The 21,929-nt window shown below is 37.7% G+C and overlaps 1 protein-coding gene across 6 annotated transcripts in view; it reads left to right on the top strand.

The window, feature by feature from the left end:
* The window catches only part of LOC132544559 (neuronal acetylcholine receptor subunit alpha-10-like), a 201,414-nt gene that overhangs the window by 143,190 nt on the left and 36,295 nt on the right, over window positions 1–21,929 (top strand). The gene's annotated exons all lie outside the window — the stretch shown is intronic.

Below are 21,929 nucleotides of genomic sequence, written 5' to 3'. Positions count from 1 at the left end.
AGTACAGGTAGATCTAGTACTGTGATAGTATATTTAGTACAGGTAGATCTAGTATGTGATAGTATATTTAGTACAGGTAGGTAGATCTAGTACTGTGATAGTATATTTAGTACTTACTGTGATAGTATTTAGTACAGGTAGATCTATTGTGATAGTACTGTGATAGTATATTTAGTACAGGTATATTTAGTACTGTGATAGTATACTTTAGTACTGTGATAGTATATTTAGTACAGATAGTATATAGATAGATCTAGTACTGTGATAGTATATTTATATGTACTGTGATAGTATATTTACACAGGTAGATCTAGTACTGTGATAGTATATTTAGTACTGTGATAGTATCAGTACTGTGATAGTATAAGTACAGGTAGACCTAGTACTGTGATAGTATATATTAGTACAGGTAGATCTAGTACTGTGAACTATATTTATACAGGTGATGTACATGTGTATATACTTATACATAAGTACAGGTAGATATACTGGATAGTATATAGTACAGGTCTAGTACTGTGATAGTATATTTAGTAAGGTAATAGTACTGTGTAGTATATTATACAGCACATGGGTAAAGATGTAGTAACTACATCCTTGTACCAAGTTTCATGCTGATATTTGTAAAATCGGTTCAGTTGCGAAGAGATAAATTTTCCCCGATAGCCGACGGTAGACGTGTATGTGTATCGCCATTGATAACAGCAATGTCTTGTTATATGTCGATGTAATATTAAATAAAATCAAGTACAACCATAGAATAATTGTAGAAAACATTTCATTAATGTGTTACGCGTATTTTACATCATAGTTAAGATAATAAAAACACAGGAAAAATGATAATTTGATTTACGAGACACTGAAAATAATACTGGTAAATAACAAACAGGATATCTAGATATTGGAAAAGTGAAATGAAACATGAACTGCTCAGAGTCGATGGTGGGAGAAGTGCGAGAGTGGTTGGGTCTATCCCTACCGACAAGTCGCCCTACCCCATCATTGGAATCTGGATTACCTAGCAATTACATGAAATATCATACAAAATACGTTAATTATATTTACTAAACAGCTGAAAGTTAGTGAACAGTGAAAGTTTCTAATGTTGCCCATCAACAGATAATACTAGTCACAAGTTTTAGAAAGTGAAAGAAGGAACCAAGAATATAAGACTCTTTTATATGCGTGTATGTAGGATAGGGATATTCCACCCGAGGGTCACAAAATATGGTGAAACCGGAGGCTCTGCCGAGGGTTTTACCATATTTTGTAACTCCGAGGGTGGAATATCCCTATCCTACATACACACATAATGAAAGAGTCTTTTTCTCTCATATCTTTACCAAAATTTTGGGAAAAGGACAGTCGGTCGACCATTATTTTCATTTTTTTCATTTTTTTAATCCGAGGTTTTGATAAAAAACGAACTGGATAATCTTAACGATCATACCCATATTTTGCAAACTTTTAGTTTGCTGTCAAATTTCAAACCATTTTTCGGTATATTGCAGGATGAATAATTATTAGCAGATGAAAAAAAAAAAAAAATGATCTCTGTGTGATTATATAGTATGTGTAAGTAAACATCCGCGAAAAGAAATTGTTCCGTTAAATACTTCAAAGAAATCAACAGGGAACGGATTTTTATAATTCAACATATAGTTTTATCATCAAAATCACATATTTGATCATTTTAAGAAATATATCAATGTATCTTTTTACTGTTTTAACATTTTTTTCAAAATACTGTGACGTTGACATGACGTCACCATAGCCAAAGGAATTCCATTCATAAATTCAAGGCGTGACGTCACACGATCTCCTATTCCGAGTCGCTGTCGCTCTCGATCACCATGATTCGACGACGTTTGGGTGGTGGAACATTGGGTTTATTTGTGCCACCATTGTGTTTTTTTGTGCCACCATTGTGTTTATTTGTGCCACCATTGTATTTATTTGTGCCACCATTGTGTTTATTTGTGCCACCATTGTGTTTATTTGTGCCAGCATTGAACTTATTTGTGCCACCATTGAACTTATTTGTGCCACCATTGTGTTTTTTTGTGCCATAATTGTGTTTATTTGTGCCACCACTGGGTTTATTTGTACCACCATTGTGTTTATTTGTGCCACCATTGTGTTTATTTTTGCCACCATTGTGTTTATTTGTGCCACCATTGTGTTTATTTGTGCCAGCATTGAACTTATTTGTGCCACCATTGTGTTTATTTGTGCCATCATTGTGTTTATTTGTACCATCATTGTGTTTATTTGTGCCATCATTGTGTTTATTTTTGCCACCATTGTGTTTATTTGTACCACCATTGAACTTATTTGTGCCACCACTGTGTTTATTTGTGCCATCATTGTGTTTATTTGTGCCACCATTGTGTTTATTTTTGCCACCATTGTGTTTATTTGTGCCAGCATTGAACTTATTTGTGCCACCATTGTGTTTATTTATGCCATCATTGTGTTTATTTGTGCCATCATTGTGTTTATTTGTACCAACATTGTGCTTTTTTGTGCCACCATTGTGTTTATTTTTGCCACCATTGTGTTTATTTGTGCCACCATTGTGTTTATTTTTGCCACCATTGTGTTTATTTGTGCCACCATTGAACTTATTTGTGCCACCACTGTGTTTATTTGTGCCATCATTGTGTTTATTTGTGCCAACATTGTGCTTTTTTTGCGCCACCATTGTGTTTATTTGTGCCACCATTGAACTTATTTGTGCCACCATTGTGTTTATTTGTGCCAACATTGTGTTTATTTGTGCCAACATTGTGTTTATTTGTACCATCATTGTGTTTATTTGTGCCATCATTGTGTTTATTTGTACCAACATTGTGTTTTTTTTTGTGTCACCATTTCGTTTATCTGTGCCACCATTGTGTTTATTTGTACCACCATTGGGTGTATTTTTCTCTGATTTTCTGGCAAGAATTGTTTCCTTTTTTCTGAGAGTCTAACATTTCTCGGCGTTATAGTTTTTCCTCTGACTACGGTTCTTTTTGACTTGTATAATTATCCGCATTTCTTTGTAACTGTAAAGCGAAACTAATGAAAAAGAATGAACTAAGTCAGAGCAGAGGTACTCACATCAGGATTCGTATGATCTAAGTTTGTATTCATGTATACGGTACTAAGATGCTTACAACAGGTTTGCTTGACTTAAGGGGGTACTCAAACGCTTACAATAGGTTCGTACACGGATGAATTAAAGATTTTTGGAGCGGTGCCAAGCACGACTATCGTTTGCAATCATTTATCATCACCTTTGCAGTAATCTTTTTAGCGCAATATTCAGATTAATTTATCAGTAACGTTTCGTTTTAAGAAAAAACAAGGACGAAGTTTTGAATAGATAGGTAGATTTAAATTTATGAAACCGATACTAAGAACCGAGCAAGCCTGTTATTTAATTTAGCTTTTACATTTGTGATATGCGGGTCTGTTCACAAAGGGATTGTGAAGAAAGGCGTGTTAGAAACGTATTTTGGATGAAACCCCGAAAGGATGCCCTTATACCTCTCATTGGAGAGTACCTTTAACCACTAGCCAAGTGTCCTACAAAGTTGTTTCTCAAGAATGAATTCGGTTTTTAATTAGAAAAAAAAAACGTATTATGACATACCATTTCTCTGCGTCGTCATTGAAGCATGGTATGTTGTACAGAAAGTGATATTGGAAATGTATTTTAGTCTTGCTCTGTTGCACATGTAACTTTTTTTTGTATAATTGAATTATGTTTTCGTTTTTTGGGAGGTGAATCAGGAACTAATTGACAGGACTAGAAGGGTACAAATGTTTACATCGATCGGAGTACTTGAAAAAAACCAATATACTCGGTTACATAATACGTTTTCACGTCCGGATAGGAATCGAACTTTGGGCGCGTGTGTGGAAAACATGAAAATAGGATACCTTCCTCTACTGTTTCCTAGTAGTACTACCTTTAATCCGACGTTGTTCTGAAACAAATTTATAGTTGACATTTTTATTGAGACCTCGATATCACAAACATTTTAGTCTCAGGTCGGGTACTTCATGCATGAAATTATCCTGATATGATGTAAAACAAGCTTTATGCTTCCTATCCGACCCTATACTCCGATCTCCCATATCCTTTTAATAATATACATTATACTGAGATGATTCGGCCACCCTTCTTTGTCTCCCATTAAAGACGCCTGGCAGACATTGTGTGTATAGGCGATGGATTCCCAACTTCCGCTCTCCTTACCCACTTCCGTCCTGCTTATCGCCCACTCTAATCTGTAATCAGAACCGGTTATGGTATTGCGTATGATAGCGTTGGTCGGAAACAAGTGACGGTTTGCAAAGTACGACAAATCATAGGACATCACGAACACCTCTTTAATCAGTTTACAGTCTGTAACCTAAGGCGAGTACGGAATACGTTTCCAATCTCAACCATGTACTGACTGTCCTTATACGTCCTTATACGTTTTGTGATTAACACAGAGGACTCTTGTAAGAGCAACTCTGATATTAGATAACTTTACTTTGGAGACAGCATACAATTTGATTTATTGATTTTTAATCAATTAGCTTTGCCTTATCATTTCTGCGTCAATTGCTTCTGAAGCAACCTGTTTGCCGGTGGTCTTGCAGAACTTGTGGCGTTGACGCTAAGAAGCGGGGAAATCTGTATTAGCAATTATGTTACTTTCGGTCAATTGAACAAGGACGCTCACAGCAGTTGATAGAAGCTGATTTGATCTATACCGATGAAATGTAAAACATCATGACGATAGTAATAAACACGATGTGATATTAAGCGTTGGTGGATATTTCAATTGGTATCGGTACGTGCAATGTGTGATATTAAGAGTGGGCTATTATATCATTCAGTTGTGGTACACGTCATGATGTGATATTAAGCGTTAGTGGACATTTTACTTCTGAAGCAACCTGTTTGCCGGTGGTCTTGCAGAACTTGTGGCGTTGACGCTAAGAAGCGGGGAAATCTGTATTAGCAATTATGTTACTTTCGGTCAATTGAACAAGGACGCTCACAGCAGTTGATAGAAGCTGATTTGATCTATACCGATGAAATGTAAAACATCATGACGATAGTAATAAACACGATGTGATATTAAGCGTTGGTGGATATTTCAATTGGTATCGGTACGTGCAATGTGTGATATTAAGAGTGGGCTATTATATCATTCAGTTGTGGTACACGTCATGATGTGATATTAAGCGTTAGTGGACATTTTACTCGGACATGATTCGCATCACGGTGTGATATTAAGCGTCGGTGAATATTTAACTCAATATTTTACTCGGTCCAGGTACATGCTAGATGTGATATAAAGCGTTGACGTGCATGGCTAGTATTTGCCATGGTATAATATTAAGTGTCAGTGGACACTTTATTAAGTCTTGATACGCACAACGGTGTGATATTAAGATGTAGGCACCACAGTCATAATAAGTGGGGTTTCCCGATTTCTTCTTGATGCTTGAATCTTGTTTATGACCTAATTAATATGTCCTAAGATGTATTGGAATATACACGTAAATACAGATCATAAAGTATTTTCTGAATGTATGTTTATAGCCGGTATGACTATAACAAGGTGCCCTTCTGGAAAACCTTCATAGAAGTTTAAAGTAGGTTGCCTGCAGTTATATCGACTGTTGTTACATTCAGAAAACACTTTATTGCTGAAACTGCCAATATCACCACAAAACATAGCACTGAAAACACGTTTCCTGTCATATTTGAAAAAATAGTTCGTCTTCATTCCCTATAAAAATTTTAAAAATCGTCTAAAATTTTCCTTTTTAGCTCACCTGAAATGATGAAGTCTCGTTTGCTGAATCATGTTTGAAATGAGAATCATGGAATCCGATACCTATCAATAATATACTTTATTCAACCTTGGAAAGTTCCAGGGCAAAAATACTTCTAATTGTAATGGCATAACACGGTTCACTGTGTTAGGCATCTCTATTGTTATAAAAATCTGTTGATGAGTTACTACACACCGCCCATTTTTCTGTTATCGCATTGCATAGTAGTCACTTTTGATGACGTATTACACACACAGCTTAGTCATGATGAAGTTCTGCACACGACATTATGTATTGATATTACGTAATGCATACGACTGGGTGTGATGTTGGAATATTGTACATGTATTTTTTTTATTAGAGCCAAGACTATTTTCCAACCGTGCATCGATTTAATTGCGAGTGGTTATTCTACACGGCATGTTGTTATTATAGTGTTAAGACAGCAGATTTATATGAGAAATTTCGGGGAAGGAGGACTGCAGACGGCTTAACTGGAATAAGTGATATTCAGCTCGGTTTATTATCTAGATTCTTTTAAGCTACAATGTATAAAAACTTGTATAGTATGAGGACCGCCATTAGACTGGTCCATAGGAGTCGATGTTTAAAATCATGCCAGCACTAACTTACTCCCGTTTTATAACTAATTCAACATGTAGCTGGCAACAACACGTAAGATGCCTGACATGGCCACCGCTGTGTAATGTTACCCTCTGACATACCGCTCTGCTAGAACACTGTGACCACAGCCAAACGTCGTGACAAATTGATATCGGTGTATGACTCTCCTGTTATTACGACGGTAGCAGCGGTCAGTCTCCCGCGTTCTGACATGACATGGCAAACTTATACATGTACATGCAAACCTCTGTCTGGACCTCATCTCTAGGTGTCGCACTTCCTTCCATTGCTGTCGTGTAATGCCAAGCCAAACTAGGTGAAGCTGTGTGGAAGCCTTAGCTTTCATAGCCACAGTGGTGACAGCAGCTAAAGACTGTCTCTTAGGTAATAGCTAGACACCAGTGTAGACATGTTACTTAGTGACCTGCGGTCTTCTGAGGTTTGTTTACGCTTGCGCAACCTTTATCTTCCGGTCAAGTGTTTATATTCACATGTACTAGACGTTGTTTAGAAATTATTCAATTTTACAAAATATAAGATTTTAAAAAATTTGATGTTGTGTTCTTCTCCTATCTAGTTTTTCACGTCTGCTTTGACCAATATGTATTGTCCTTAATCGCCTCTTAGTTTCTGATCAGTTAGGTCCCTTCACCGAGTCCTAGAATTGCTCAGCCGTATTTAATTCTAATTTTTATATAAATGTTCTATTCACTTTTTTTGCACAATATTCGTCTCACCTGCAATATTTATTAATTTCTATCGAACATTTGACCTCTGCTGTTTAATACACAATTCTGGGAACCATTTCTACAATAAGTAAGTTTTATTTTACCAATTCGTCGCTGATGTAGTTAGTGTGATTATGGCTGGACAAGATTACCTTTGCCCAACAGAAATAGACTCATTACAGCATCTCCCCGTTTTAGACATACTTAACATACTTATATGATTGTCCTTTTACATTATTAACTCAAAGAAGATAACTAGTCCGGTCCTAGACCTTTTATATGCAATGTATTTAGTCAGGTGGGATTCTCACCATATAAAGAAAAAATGAAAAACCAAACACCAAAATCTACGTTATTCCAAGTGACAAGTAAGGAAGTTAAACTGTTCATTACGTCTACCTGTCGTAGATGTTACCTCTTTCACATTCCTTCTCTTCTCTATGTATTTAGAATAATTATGTTCACATGAAAAACTTTAATAGAAGCATATGGTCGATATAGATCCTTTTTGCCTCTTGCTGTTGTTACCAAAAACGCTTTGTGTGACGTTGTCAAGTTATCATATCAGTGGAATTAATATATAGACATTCATATTGATTTTAGTATCCTTAATTTGTTTGCTCCATAAATAATCTTCGCTTGAATATTGTGGCTATTCAATAGCTCAATAGCTTTAACATAGATGTTTTCCAATAATAGCTTTGAAAGAATATGATCGATGACCTTGGAACTTAAATGTAATACAAATCAATTAAGTAGTTAAATACGGATGAATGATGTTATTTTAGTAAGCAAATCGTACTGTTTAGGTGATGTATTTTCGTTTGTACTTTCTATCACCAACCTGAAGATAAACATTTGTGTATGAATACGGGTGTATTTTGTGAGGTTGAGTTTTTTTCCCTTGACTGAAAATTCATTATCTCAAGAAAAAACACATTGCTGAGAAATGTTAATGAATATAAATAAACACATTTTCCATATAATACTACATGCAATTCTCTCCTGTCTAAAACCTACATTTTGTTTATTTTTAATTCCTCACCTCCACTCCTTCGACCTCCAATCAGCACAATCATCGCTCAGCTAGGCTTTCTAGAATATATTGTATCTTAAAGGCCCGTCTATGTTCTCAGAAAATATATGTAACTGTCGAATGAAATCCATCAATCACGTGATGGTGCGGAGAGGTTGTTTGTTATAGCCTTCGGTCCGTTAAGGCATGGTCAGCCACACCATTCGATACGTGTTTACGTAAACATTTCGATCTCGTTCATTTTCGTTTCAAAACAGTCACGGATCGAATTTATTTGGTAAACGAGGTCCCAGAACATGTTTCCACTGACTCTTAACGAGAAAAAATAATTCCTGGATCCGCCACTAAAATTATAAAATCTAAGGTCAATATCAGTACGAAGGATGTTGTTGTTCTGTGAGATGAAGTTCCAGAAATGGTAAATATACCGTAGCGATATAGATCTGTGATGGATGCAGTTGGTATGCTCTTGTAGGTATTGTTGGCCGGAAAGGTTAATCTGGGGACACCAGTAGAATGTGATTAGATAAAATCTAAACTATAATGGAACCCTATACGACATTGATGGAGGTACACAATAGGGTGGTCACTGACACAGGCAAAGAAGAAAGTAAAATCTGACATTTACATTTCAGTGTGATTTGTACGAAAGACATCACTAATTTGATAGGCATCCTATATGCTGCTGTCAGCCTGGTCGCCTAGCCGCCTCCCTATCATACACGCCCACTACATATGTGTGCCAGGGGAGAGCAACTTGGATTTGGAGGCATCAGCAGGCTTAATATTCAAAATCTGAAGCCAGATACTGGCAATTTAGGACTGTAGTGACGTTTATCGATGTCCCAAACGTACTATCCTTATGAGCTAATAATCTAATTTAATCGCTGTCTGTGAACAAAAGGGGATGCGCAAGGAAGACGCATGGGTCACTTAATAGCTCAACATTACGTAAGCGTGTCATCGGCAATGATGTGCTGTTTTTACAATGTTGTGGAATTCATTAGCTTGTGCGTGGTGATGGTGTCACCAGTAGCTGTAATTGGGGGTATCGTGACGTGGGTAGTGAACGATATTAAATATCTGGCATTTAATCTTTTTGTTGACCTCAACACGTTTCCATTTTTCGTTTTTCCCCAGAAATATGATATAGATCGCTACACCTCTTTTAATGCTGTTGTTTTTGTTTTATTTTGCTTAAATGAGTGAACGTTACTGTTATCATTTCACAATTATTACATTTTTCAAATTATTTCTTTATCATAATTAACATTTGGAATACTTCTTAAGAATAGTGACTAAAAATAATTGACTCGGTAAAAGTAAGGGTATTGTGGGAGTATTCCACGGGCACTTAGCTCGGCATCGTCGCCGCTTAATACTGAAATATTACAAGACAAATGAATCTCGTACACACTTAAACCACTTTTCGTTGACGATTAATAGAGCTATCTTGTAATCCAGCGGCTCTGACGGAGATCGCTGCTGAGCCGCCTAATTATATCGCCAAATTATGATTAAGTTGAGAAAAGCATGGGCTTTCTTTAAGATTGATACTAAAAACGACAAGACGCTCGATTATTTTGCGAAGAGAAAAATGTTCAAAGCTAGTTAGATTTGCTATCTGCCTTCGCGGTCCAATATAACTATTCTACGGCCTAACGTTGCCTTTGACATTTCCGCTCACCTTCGCTTGTCTGTGAGGTTTCTCTCAAGTTTCCATATTTGGTCGTTATCGACCAGGTTTAGCGGAGTACGATCCATTACAAGCACAAGCTGAATAAGTTGTTCTTGTTCATAGCTTTCTTGTACACAAATGTCACCCTTCTCCCTGCGAACTTGATTCGTTCTCCTTTCCTCCTTTCACCCTATTTCTGCACGCTCGTGTTCCTGTTTGCATCTTGTTCAACACTATCATGTACATTTGTCTTTCAGTCAATTTCCGACGATCGTTACCTGTTTAAACACGTAAACACCCTTGTGTACACGTGTCGCTCATTCACGCCTTCCACTATTCGCCAATTCATCCTTTCTCTCTACTCAAATGCATATGAATTCGTTGCATGTGTATACATGTGAAAACATGCATATTTGTTCATCACTAAGTCTGTCGTTTTCAGTCCATATACATGCTTTCTCCCATTCAGTCTTGTAAACATAGTTGTCCAGCCATTCTCGCCATTGTTATTTACCATCCACCATTGACAACCATGTACATTCCGTATTTGTATTTTCCTTCTGGCAGTTGATAACCATATACGTTCTGAAGTTGTTGCCCACCTTGCGTACCATTGATAACCATGTACGTTCTGAAGTTGTTGTCCCCCAACGTACCATTGATGACCGTGTACGTTCTGTAGTTGTTCCCTGCTCGCCATTGATGACCGTGTACGTTCTATAGTTGTTCCGTGCTCGCCATTGATGACCGTGTACGTTCTGTAGTTGTTCCCTGCTCGCCATTGATGACCGTGTACGTTGTGTAGTTGTTCCCTGCTCGCCATTGATGACCGTGTACGTTCTGTAGTTGTTCCCTGCTCGCCATTGATGACCGTGTACGTTCTATAGTTGTTCCGTGCTCGCCATTGATGACCGTATACGTTCTGTAGTTGTTCCCTGCTCGCCATTGATGACCGTGCACGTTGTGTAGTTGTTCCCTGCTCGCCATTGATGACCGTGTACGTTCTGTAGTTGTTCCCTGCTCGCCATTGATGACCGTGTACGTTCTGTAGTTGTTCCCTGCTCGCCATTGATGACCGTGTACGTTCTGTAGTTGTTCCCTGCTCGCCATTGATGACCGTGCACGTTCTATGATTGTTTCTTGCTCGTCGTTGCTCCAATTTCTCTGACAGGCCCATTATGTAATAACTAATCATGTCAATCCTCTTAATTCAGTTAGCTACCGAGCTTTCTTATAACCATTGCCTTCCTTCATTATCAAATTAAACATTTACAAATCATTAGCTATCTCTGTAATCATATCAATTGTGTTCATCGAGGCGACGACAACAAGGTGATGATCGATAGTTGGTCAGGCGATCACTAGCAGGCAGTCTTTCTTTACATCAGTTATAGTAACAATCAGCTGGTGCTCAGATTTGTCCGTCGGTACTTTGTACAGGGTGGTGAATATTGTGGTAAAGATGGGTAACATGATGGCTGAGGTGTGTAACAACATAGAAGATGTGGGTAACATAGTGGTAGTTGTGGGCAACATGACGGCATTTATTGGCATCATAATAGTATAGGTGGGTAACATCAAAGTAGATGTGGGTAACAAGGCAATATAGGTTGGTAACCTGATATAAGAGGGGAACATGGTATTATATCTAGACAACATTGTGAAATAGGCTAGTGACATGGTAAAAATGGTGATTAGCTTTGTTGTTTAGGTGGGTAACATGGTGATGTTTATGGGTAACATGGCGGTGTTACTGACTAATATATTGTAGGTTGGTATCATGGTGGTAAATGTAGGTAACGTAGTGGTATAGGTGAATAACATTGTCTTATAGGTGGCTGATAAGTGGTATAGTTGGAGAATATGGTGTTATAGGAGGGTTACAAGAAGGTTTGTAACTCGTGGGTGTTGGGTAAAATTTAAATGGATAGGTTGATAACATAATGTTTATAGTTGATAACATAATGGTATAGGTTGGTAGGTTGACAGCAGAATGGTATAGGTTGGTAACAGAATGGTATAGGTTGGTAGGTTGACAACAGAATGGTATAGGTTGGTAACAGAATGGTAAATGTTGGTAAAAGAATGGTATAGGTTGGTAACAGAATGGTATAGTTTGGTAGGTTGACAACAGAATGGTATAGGTTGATAACATAATGGTATAGGTTGATAACATGATGGTATAGGTTGATAACATAATGGTATAGGTTGGTAGGTTGACAACAGAATTGTATAGGTTGATAACATGATGGTATAGGTTGATAACATGATGGCATAGGTTGATAACATAATGGTATAGGTTGGTAGGTTGACAACAGAATGGTATAGGTTGATAACATGATGGTATAGGCTGATAACAGAATGGTATAGTTGATAACATGATGGTATAGGTTGGTAACATGATGGTATAGGTTGATAACATGATGGTATAGGCGATAACATAATGGTATAGGTTGATAACATGATGGTATAGGCTGATAACAGAATGGTATAGGTTGATAACATAATGGTATAGGTTGGTAACATGATGGTATAGGTTGACAACGGAATGGTATAGGTTGATAACATAATGGTATAGGTTGATAACATGATGGTATAGGTTGGTAACAGAATGGTATAGTTTGGTAGGTTGACAACAGAATGGTATAGGTTGATAACATAATGGTATAGGTTGATAACATGATGGTATAGGTTGATAACATAATGGTATAGGTTGGTAGGTTGACAACAGAATTGTATAGGTTGATAACATGATGGTATAGGTTGATAACATGATGGCATAGGTTGATAACATAATGGTATAGGTTGGTAGGTTGACAACAGAATGGTATAGGTTGATAACATGATGGTATAGGCTGATAACAGAATGGTATAGTTGATAACATGATGGTATAGGTTGGTAACATGATGGTATAGGTTGATAACATGATGGTATAGGCGATAACATAATGGTATAGGTTGATAACATGATGGTATAGGCTGATAACAGAATGGTATAGGTTGATAACATAATGGTATAGGTTGGTAACATGATGGTATAGGTTGACAACGGAATGGTATAGGTTGATAACATAATGGTATAGGTTGATAACATGATGGTATAGGTTGATAACATAATGATATAGGTTGGTAGGTTGACAACAGAATGGTATAGGTTGATAACATAATGGTATAGGTTGATAACATGATGGTATAGGTTGATAACATAATGGTATAGGTTGGTAGGTTGACAACAGAATGGTATAGGTTGATAACATGATGGTATAGGCTGATAACAGAATGGTATAGTTGATAACATGATGGTATAGGTTGGTAACATGATGGTATAGGTTGATAACATAATGGTATAGGTTGGTAGGTTGACAACAGAATGGTATAGGTTGATAACATAATGGTATAGGTTGATAACATGATGGTATAGGTTGATAACATAATGGTATAGCTTGATAACATGATGGTATAGGTTGATAACATAATGGTATAGGTTGGTAGGTTGACAACAGAATGGTATAGGTTGACAACAGAATGGTATAGGTTGATAACATAATGGTATAGGTTGATAACATGATGGTATAGGTTGATAACATAATGGTACAGCTTGATAACATGATGGTATAGGTTGATAACATAATGGTATAGGTGGGTAACATGATGGTATAGGTTGATAACATACTGTTAAATGTGGGAATATAAATTGTATGTACACATAACATGTTTGTGTAAGTGATTAAAATGTTGGTATATGTGAGCAAAATGGTGCACGTGGAATTGATATGATACTAAGGTGGTGACATTGTAGACTTAGTCTATTATGATGCCGCAGTTTTCGTTTTAAAATCTGGATGACATGGGGAAACATGATTAATTTGAAAAGGTTGATCATTCACGTGTATAGAAACGTTGATATGATGGAAGAGATTAATGATAGTTTGGTGTATCAGGATGTTCTGATGACACGGCAGGATTTGTTGTGGTTGTGTATTATTGTTAGATATCGCATTGTTTCGAAAACAGCTACGACCTGCAAATGTATTTAACTCCTTATCTGGTTTTCATCGATGCGAGATAGATAATTATTGACGTAATTCGTTTAGTCATGGCCAGGCCTACATTTCAGTAGCGCCGTCTTTACCTCCACAGCAACAAACCAACGCGATGAATGACTGTAGCGAGACCGATCTAGCTTGACTTGCGAAGGAAACACATTTTATAGGTGTAAAATTTACTTAGTATTTTGGAAACAAGAGAGGAGACGATCGATCGCACTCGGTTAATGGCTTCTCCTGCCTTCTCTCCTACACCAGCTTCCACAGCGACGGCTTGAGCAGGTCGCAGCCACCAAATACTCATTTGGTATATGTCATTCTAAAGCAGAGACGTGTCTTCAGCATATCTAAATTCGAACAGGCAAAGGAACCCTCCATAATCGCCTGTCGAGTTGTGATCGTCCTGTTGGAAACATGTACCAGCTTAATACTGAATTGCATAGCTATTTGTAAATGCCCAGGTTCATAATGTCCGGACATGTTTAGAGAAAAAGTGAAGATATAGTAGTTTTGGAAAGATATTTAAGTCGAGGAGTTGTGTGAAATATTGCATTGTTATTGTGAATTTGTGGTCGTTTGTGGACAAGTTCTATTGAAGTCATGTAGTGTTATTGTCGAGTTGTAGTCGTTTGTGGAGGTAATTTTGGAGTTGCAATAGTGGGTAGACACTGTAGAGTTTCGGGAATGAGGTGGGGTTGCGAAGTCATTGTGATTTGTGAAGAGCTTCTACAGAGGTCTTAAGGGTATATTGTAGGGTTCTTAAATCATTGTGGATTTTGTGGTCGTTTCTGTAGGTATTGTAATAGTTGGTGACGCAGTGTAGGGTTACATGGATATTGTGGGGTTGTAATAGTTGGTGACGCAGTGTAGGGTTACATGGATATTGTGGGGTTGTAATAGTTGGTGAGGCATTGTAGGGTTACATGGATATTGTGGGGTTGTAATAGTTGGTGAGGCATTGTAGGGTTACATGGATATTGTGGGGTTGTAATAGTTGGTGAGGCATTGCAGGGTTGCATGGATATTGTGGGGTTGTAATAGTTGGTGAGGCATTGCAGGGTTACATGGATATTGTGGGGTTGTAATAGTTGGTGAGGCATTGTAGGGTTACATGGATATTGTGGGGTTGTAATAGTTGGTGAGGCATTGCAGGGTTACATGGATATTGTGGGGTTGTAATAGTTGGTGAGGCATTGCAGGGTTACATGGATATTGTGGGGTTGTAATAGTTGGTGAGGCATTGTAGGGTTACATGGATATTGTGGGGTTGTAATAGTTGGTGAGGCATTGCAGGGTTACATGGATATTGTGGGGTTGTAATAGTTGGTGAGGCATTGTAGGGTTACATGGGTACTTTGGGGTTGCAATAGTTGGTGAGGCATTGTAGGGTTACATGGGTATTATGGGGTTATATTGTTTTTCGGATTAGTAGTGGATGTTGAGATTTTATGGAATTGCAATAGTTATGGAGATATTGCAGAGTTGAAGAGGCATTCTGAGGGTAGTCATTGTAGATTTGCAGGGATATTAGGGGTTTTAAAGTGATTGTGATTGGTATTAATTTGTGGAAAGGTTTTACAGAGATTATAAAGATATTCTTGTGTTTTTGTGGAATTTTTTTTAAGAAGGCATTGTGGTCTAATGATAGTTGGTGAGACATTGTAGAGTTGTCACACTTAGAGATATTTTATAGAATTGCTGGGATATCGTAGAGTTGTATAGTTTTATGGCATGTAGTCGTTTGTGTAAAACGACTGCATAAACAGCGCTGATATTGCAGGGTTGTAGTCGGTATAGAAGTATTGTGGAGTTGAAGGGTTATTATTGGATTGTGGATTTATATTGTAATCATTTTAAAAACGTTAGAAGTTGTGGCGGTACAGGTGTTCTAGAACTGTATTACTAATTTTCACGATATTATTGATTTTTTGTCATGGTATCTGGGAATGTAGTAGTGGTAGCGGGACATGGTATCTGGGAATGTAGTAGTGGTAGCGGGACATGGTGTCTGGGGATGTAGTAGTGGTAGCGGGACATGGTATCTGGGAATGTAGTAGTGGTAGCGAGACATGGTGTCTGGGGATGTAGTAGTGGTAGCGGGACATGGTATCTGGGAATGTAGTAGTGGTAGCGGGACATGGTGTCTGGGGATGTAGTAGTGGTAGCGGGACATGGTATCTGGGAATGTAGTAGTGGTAGCGGGACATGGTGTCTTGGAATGTAGTAGTGGTAGCGGGACATGGTGTCTGGGAATGTAGTAGTGGTAGCGGGACATGGTGTCTGGGGATGTAGTAGTGGTAGCGGGACATGCTATCTGGGGATGTAGTAGTGGTAGCGTACATGGTATCTGGGAATCTGGGGATGTAGTAGTGGTAGCGGGACATGGTATCTGGGGATGTAGTAGTGGTAGCGGGACATTGTATCTGGGGATGTAGTAGTGGTAGCGGGACATGCTATCTGGGGATGTAGTAGTGGTAGCGGGCCATGGTATCTGGGGATGTAGTAGTGGTAGCGGGACATGGTATCTGGGGATGTAGTAGTGGTAGCGGGCCATGGTATCTGGGGATGTAGTAGTGGTAGCGGGCCATGGTATCTGGGGATGTAGTAGTTGTTGGTGTACTGTGGGGAGAACAGGAGTGGTAGAGATATTGTTGGATGGTATCACATTGAGATATTGTGAAGTTATAGTAGTTGTGGATGATATTATTGAAGGTCTTTGACGCGTTGATATGATATGATATAGTGTATTGAATTGTAGTTGTGGTGGATATAACATGTACTGTGTTTGATGGGGAATTCGCTATATATCGTCGAAAAAGAATAATGATTTATCCATGTCAATTGTCAGTTTTACAAACACTGCGTGTGAGCTACCTGTACGTGTAGCCATATTAATTTAAATAAATGTGAAAATTCATTCTACTTAAAAGTCGATGTGTGCTAGTTTCTACTGTCTACTCTGTTATGTGTACTGCTTTTTGAAGTTTAATTGATTGTGTCAATATTTCAAACCCGTTACGTAATCGTGGCTTCCTTTTTGATTTCGTCTATTTGCGTCACGTCCATCACTATATACAACTGTGACTACTGTGACGTCAGTAGGGCTGGGACAAGGCAGTAAAGTCATCTCGCACGCACAGACACATATAACGTTACCGACCAGTCCTCTACACACCTAATACATCTTCACACCCAAATTCTTTATGATGAGGTATTGTATGTGTTGCCCTGGTGCATCTAATCGAGTAAGATGGGATATTTTATTATTAATGATATATTTTCTCATCATATGGCATTTGTTGGCAAAGCGTAAATTAATTTATCAAAATTTGGTCCTGACTGTGTGCGTTACGCTGTCTAATATAAACACATCTCTCCGTAAAGGAGGACACGTTGCTACTAAATCGCTTAAACAGTAATTAAAATTGCATGATCTTATATATAAAGTTGTCTTCATAAACAACTTAAGAGTGTAAACGTGCTCCATGTGTTCAGCTAATTCGTCGTCCTACAGCGGGTCTTTCCAGGCAAAGGGTGCAATGGTACTCTCCAGGTGGTGAACATGGGAATAAGTGGGCGTGGTTAGTGCAGTTGTAACCTGATCCAGTTTTTCAAAACTTTAAACTTTGTTAGAGTTACTGACAATTTTAGATATGAATTAAACACAATTGGGAACATTGCCTTTTCTTAGTTTATTTTCTGGAGGTATAGTAAACAATTTAAGGCCCTGATTGCCGGAGAGGTTTATTCATACGTGATAGTTCCCTGGTGTTAAACTCTCGGGAAAATATAACATCTTCGGCTATATCAATCTTCAATGATTGAGCTAGAATCATAAGGAATAGACTCGCCTTACAATGCATCAAAATACTGAAAACTGGTCTTACTTAATGTTCGCCCTACAATGCATCAAAATACTGCAACCTGGTCTTACTTAATGTTCGCCCTACAAAGCATCAAAATATGCCTAACTTGTCTTACTTAATGTTCGCCCTACAAGGCATCAAAATACTGCAAACTGGTCTTACTTAATGTTCGCCCTACAAGGCATCAAAATACTGCAAACTGATATTCCTTTATGTTCGCCCTACAAGACATCAAAATATTGCAAACTGGTCTTACTTAATGTTCGCCCTACAAGGCATCAAAATACTGCAAACTGATCTTACTTAATGTTCGCCCTACAAGGCATCAAAATACTGCAAACTGATCTTCCTTTATGTTCGCCCTACAAGGCATCAAAATACTGCAAACTGGTCTTACTTAATGTTCGCCCTACAAGGCATCAAAATACTGCAAACTGGTCTTACTTAATGTTCGCCTTACAAGGCATCAAAATATGCCAAACTCGTCCTTTTTATTGTTTGCCCTACAATTACCCGCGTATCCTATACCATCGTTTATAAGATTGTATCATCATTCCTTCGAACCGCATATCTTTATAATAACAGTACTTAGTCGTTTTGTTGGTTTTTTTTTTGTTTTTGTTTATTTTCATCTCAGTTATTAGTGTCTTGCAATTTCGGGGAATTTTTAATTTGGTCAATATCACATACGATTGTAGTTTTAGTCAATAATTAGTATTATTGAACCTTTACAGTCAAATACATTTATGCACATCAAGGTCAGTCAAAGAAACCGTTTTATCTAACAACTCTCAGTCAGTTCAGCACTGCGGCAATTTTTTTACACCAATACACCTTAATCACTACTTGACTATTTTGTTGTTTTTCGGTTAGATTAGACAAAATAAAACTGTTGTTGTCCAACACTTTCATGTTTTACATCGAATAAATACATATAACTTGCTGAGAGTCAATTGCTTGCCTGTTTTACATTAAACGAAAAACCTCTTGGTGAGTCAGAGGTTTGTCAGTTTTATATAAAGCGAAATCACACTTGATGAGTCCAATGTCTATCTGTTTTACTTACATAAAACGAAATACATATAACTCGCTGTGAGGCTATCCCTTGTCTGTTTTACAAAAAAACTAATTACACGTAAACCGCTGTCAGTCCATCCATTGTCTGTTTTACAGAAAACGAATTACACGTAACTCGCTGTGAGTCCATCGTTTCTCCTTTTTACATAAAACGAAACGAAATTAACCTCGGTCATTCCTCAGCTGGTCTGTTCTCCCTACAGTTACATGTTCAATGCAGTTATCTTGGATCTCACTCAGCTAGGCGATTGTCCCGTCCTGTTTACTGTCAGCCATTTGCTTTATTTTTGGAGAACTTAGATTGTGTGCGATGGTTTCGCGTGCGGCAATCCTAGTATCAAATTATTCATAACTTCACACAATAACTCCTTGGTTTGTAGAAATGTGCGAAAACCTGTTAAGCAAACGCCTTGTTCCGTGACGTTTTAACAGTTTTCTGTAGCTCTAAATCTAGGGTGTCAGCACATGCTACGTGGACTACATGGTCCTTGAGGAACGCTTGCATGACCAGTGCGACACCAGGTTTGGACACTAACAAAATGGACGCATAAAGAAATTGTCGACCTTCAAATTTTTTTTGTGGCAACACAATAACGTAGATCATAGGAACGTCATGTGACGTTGGTTTCGACTGGTTAGGTAACACAAATTTTAAGACCATAGGACGATAAAATCGACCACCTATGACGTCAGTTTTGACACAGGACTTTGTCACATAACTGACGTCACGTGATGATGTTGACTTGTTGACCCAGTATCTACCAGAGTTGTTGTTCCTTAACGTCACAATAGAATAGTATAGTATTTTAATGGGGCACCGCAATGCACTCTGGGATTGTTGTTGAACTGGTAATCGGTCACATTGCTAACTTCATATGGCGATGCTGTTGATCGGATATTTGACCACTTATCTAGCGTTATATGGCGGATATAAGGCCACATAAAGAATGTAACATCTTCAAATGACGACGATGTCCACAAAACCAACGTCTAATGATATAATTGTGCTGACTAGGTACTTTGCCACTCAAAAGTTGTCTAACGAAAACGGTGTCGACAGAGGTCGGCCAAATTGCTGCCGTCATATTTAAACAATGCTGCCATTTCCATGTGATCACGCAACGTTATGAAATTTTACCGTGATGTTGACCAGAGATCAGGGCATTCAACTAACGTCATTTTATAGCGTGTCGACTATACATTAAATCCATTTAAAGACCTACATTTGTACTTTATTTTCTGATTTTATTCAAACTTCACTAAAGAAGTCATAAAAAAGAAATTGAATACATTTGTTCCCATTTCAAAAGCGAATCGAAGAAGATAATTATTAGAGATCACATAGATTGCCTGCTACTGTCTGGTGAAATCTAGCTATCTCTGGCCTTGTACAATATCGATAGCGCTTGTCTACAGTCTTCCATCCGCTGACAAATGTACGACATCAGATGAAAAACGAGATGGCTTTTCTACCTCACACACCAGAACGAAATAAGCTTGGCGCCCTGAGTATCGTCTGGACGCGGGACCACCGTGCTAATTTGATGTAAGGAGTTTTGTGTGTGGACATTCCAGAATACTGCCGGACAGACAGCTTGGTCAATTTGACCAGTCCCAAGTGCCTCAGTCTTTCGTTTGATTTATGTAGAGTGCTGGTTTTTCGCGATCAGATCAGGCCGGGTCATTTCTGACCAAGGTCCATCTAACTCTGGGTTCACTATATGAATGATTCATACAGCGCCCTCTTTTGGAACGGTTTATGTGTGTCCAGCACTTATGGCGACAGTTTGGAGTATGGATGCAAGTCTGTGTGTCAACATGTTGCCCACTTAGACCCTCGTTAAACAGCAGCGCGTTGATGGGTGGGGCGAGGGTGGGGGGAGGGGGTTACCATATACCACCTTCCTTTCTTAGTGCAGAAGAACAGGCCCTTAAAAGTATTATTTTGTTATTTTATTGCAAGGAAGCTGGAAACATAAAACACATTTGTACATACAACAATCAACCAAGTGATTTGGAAGAATACACATTGCCATTAAACACAAATTGTTTTCAGTATTCAGTAGATGTATATCATATTTACATAGATATGGTTACCGGTAGATGTATATCATATTTACATAGATATGGTTACCGGTAGATATATATCATATTTACATAGATATGGTTACCGGTAGATATATATTATATTTACATAGATATGGTTACCGGTAGATATATATTATATTTACATAGATATGGTTACCGGTAGATATATATTATATTTACATAGATATGGTTACCGGTAGATATATATCATATTTACATAGATATGATTACCGGTAGATATATATTATATTTACATAGATATGGTTACCGGTAGATATATATTATATTTACATAGATTTGGTCATCAGTAGATTTGTGTTTTGTTGAGTAAACCTTTATCTACATAGATTTGGTAACCGGTAGATGAATATTATGTTGATTAAACATATATTTACATAGATTTAGTCACCGGCAGATATATGTTTTGTTAATCAAACAAACACATTACTGGCTAACATTGTTTCAATTAAAATAGCGTACTGTAATTATTCGTAACAGTCAAGTTGTTTGCTCAGCGTAAACAAGATTGTGCAAAACATAGAATAGAAACTTTCACTGCAAATTAAGAATTAGATGCAAGAGAGCCTAAATTCTGAACCGTGCCATTATTCGAATGCGTTATAACATTATAAAGAATTAGATACAGTAGAGCCAAAGTATTAATTATACTGCATCATACATCTGTTTCGTCCCAGGAGGACTCTTTAGTGGTGCTAAGGGCTTAAATTTTGAAACGTTGTGCACTTGTGCATATATACATGTACATGTATATATATTTTGTAACAGTTTTTTATAATCAGTTTTTGACATTCTTATACAATAAACATTCGTTTCTGGTTATAACACCTACTCTAGTAGTTTTTTTAACACCTACAATGATTTGTAAAAGCAAAGTAATCGCTTTTGGTGACGTCAACATCGTATGTTCCTTATGTATCGCCACTGTGACCTTATTTA

This window comes from Ylistrum balloti, unplaced genomic scaffold (genome assembly GCF_031769215.1).
Source record: "Ylistrum balloti isolate Yb309-2 unplaced genomic scaffold, AGI_CSIRO_Ybal_v1 Utg369802, whole genome shotgun sequence".
NCBI lineage: Eukaryota > Metazoa > Mollusca > Bivalvia > Pectinida > Pectinidae > Ylistrum > Ylistrum balloti.
Note: the sequence above shows the minus strand (reverse complement) of the source record. Positions and strands in the feature narration are given on the sequence as shown.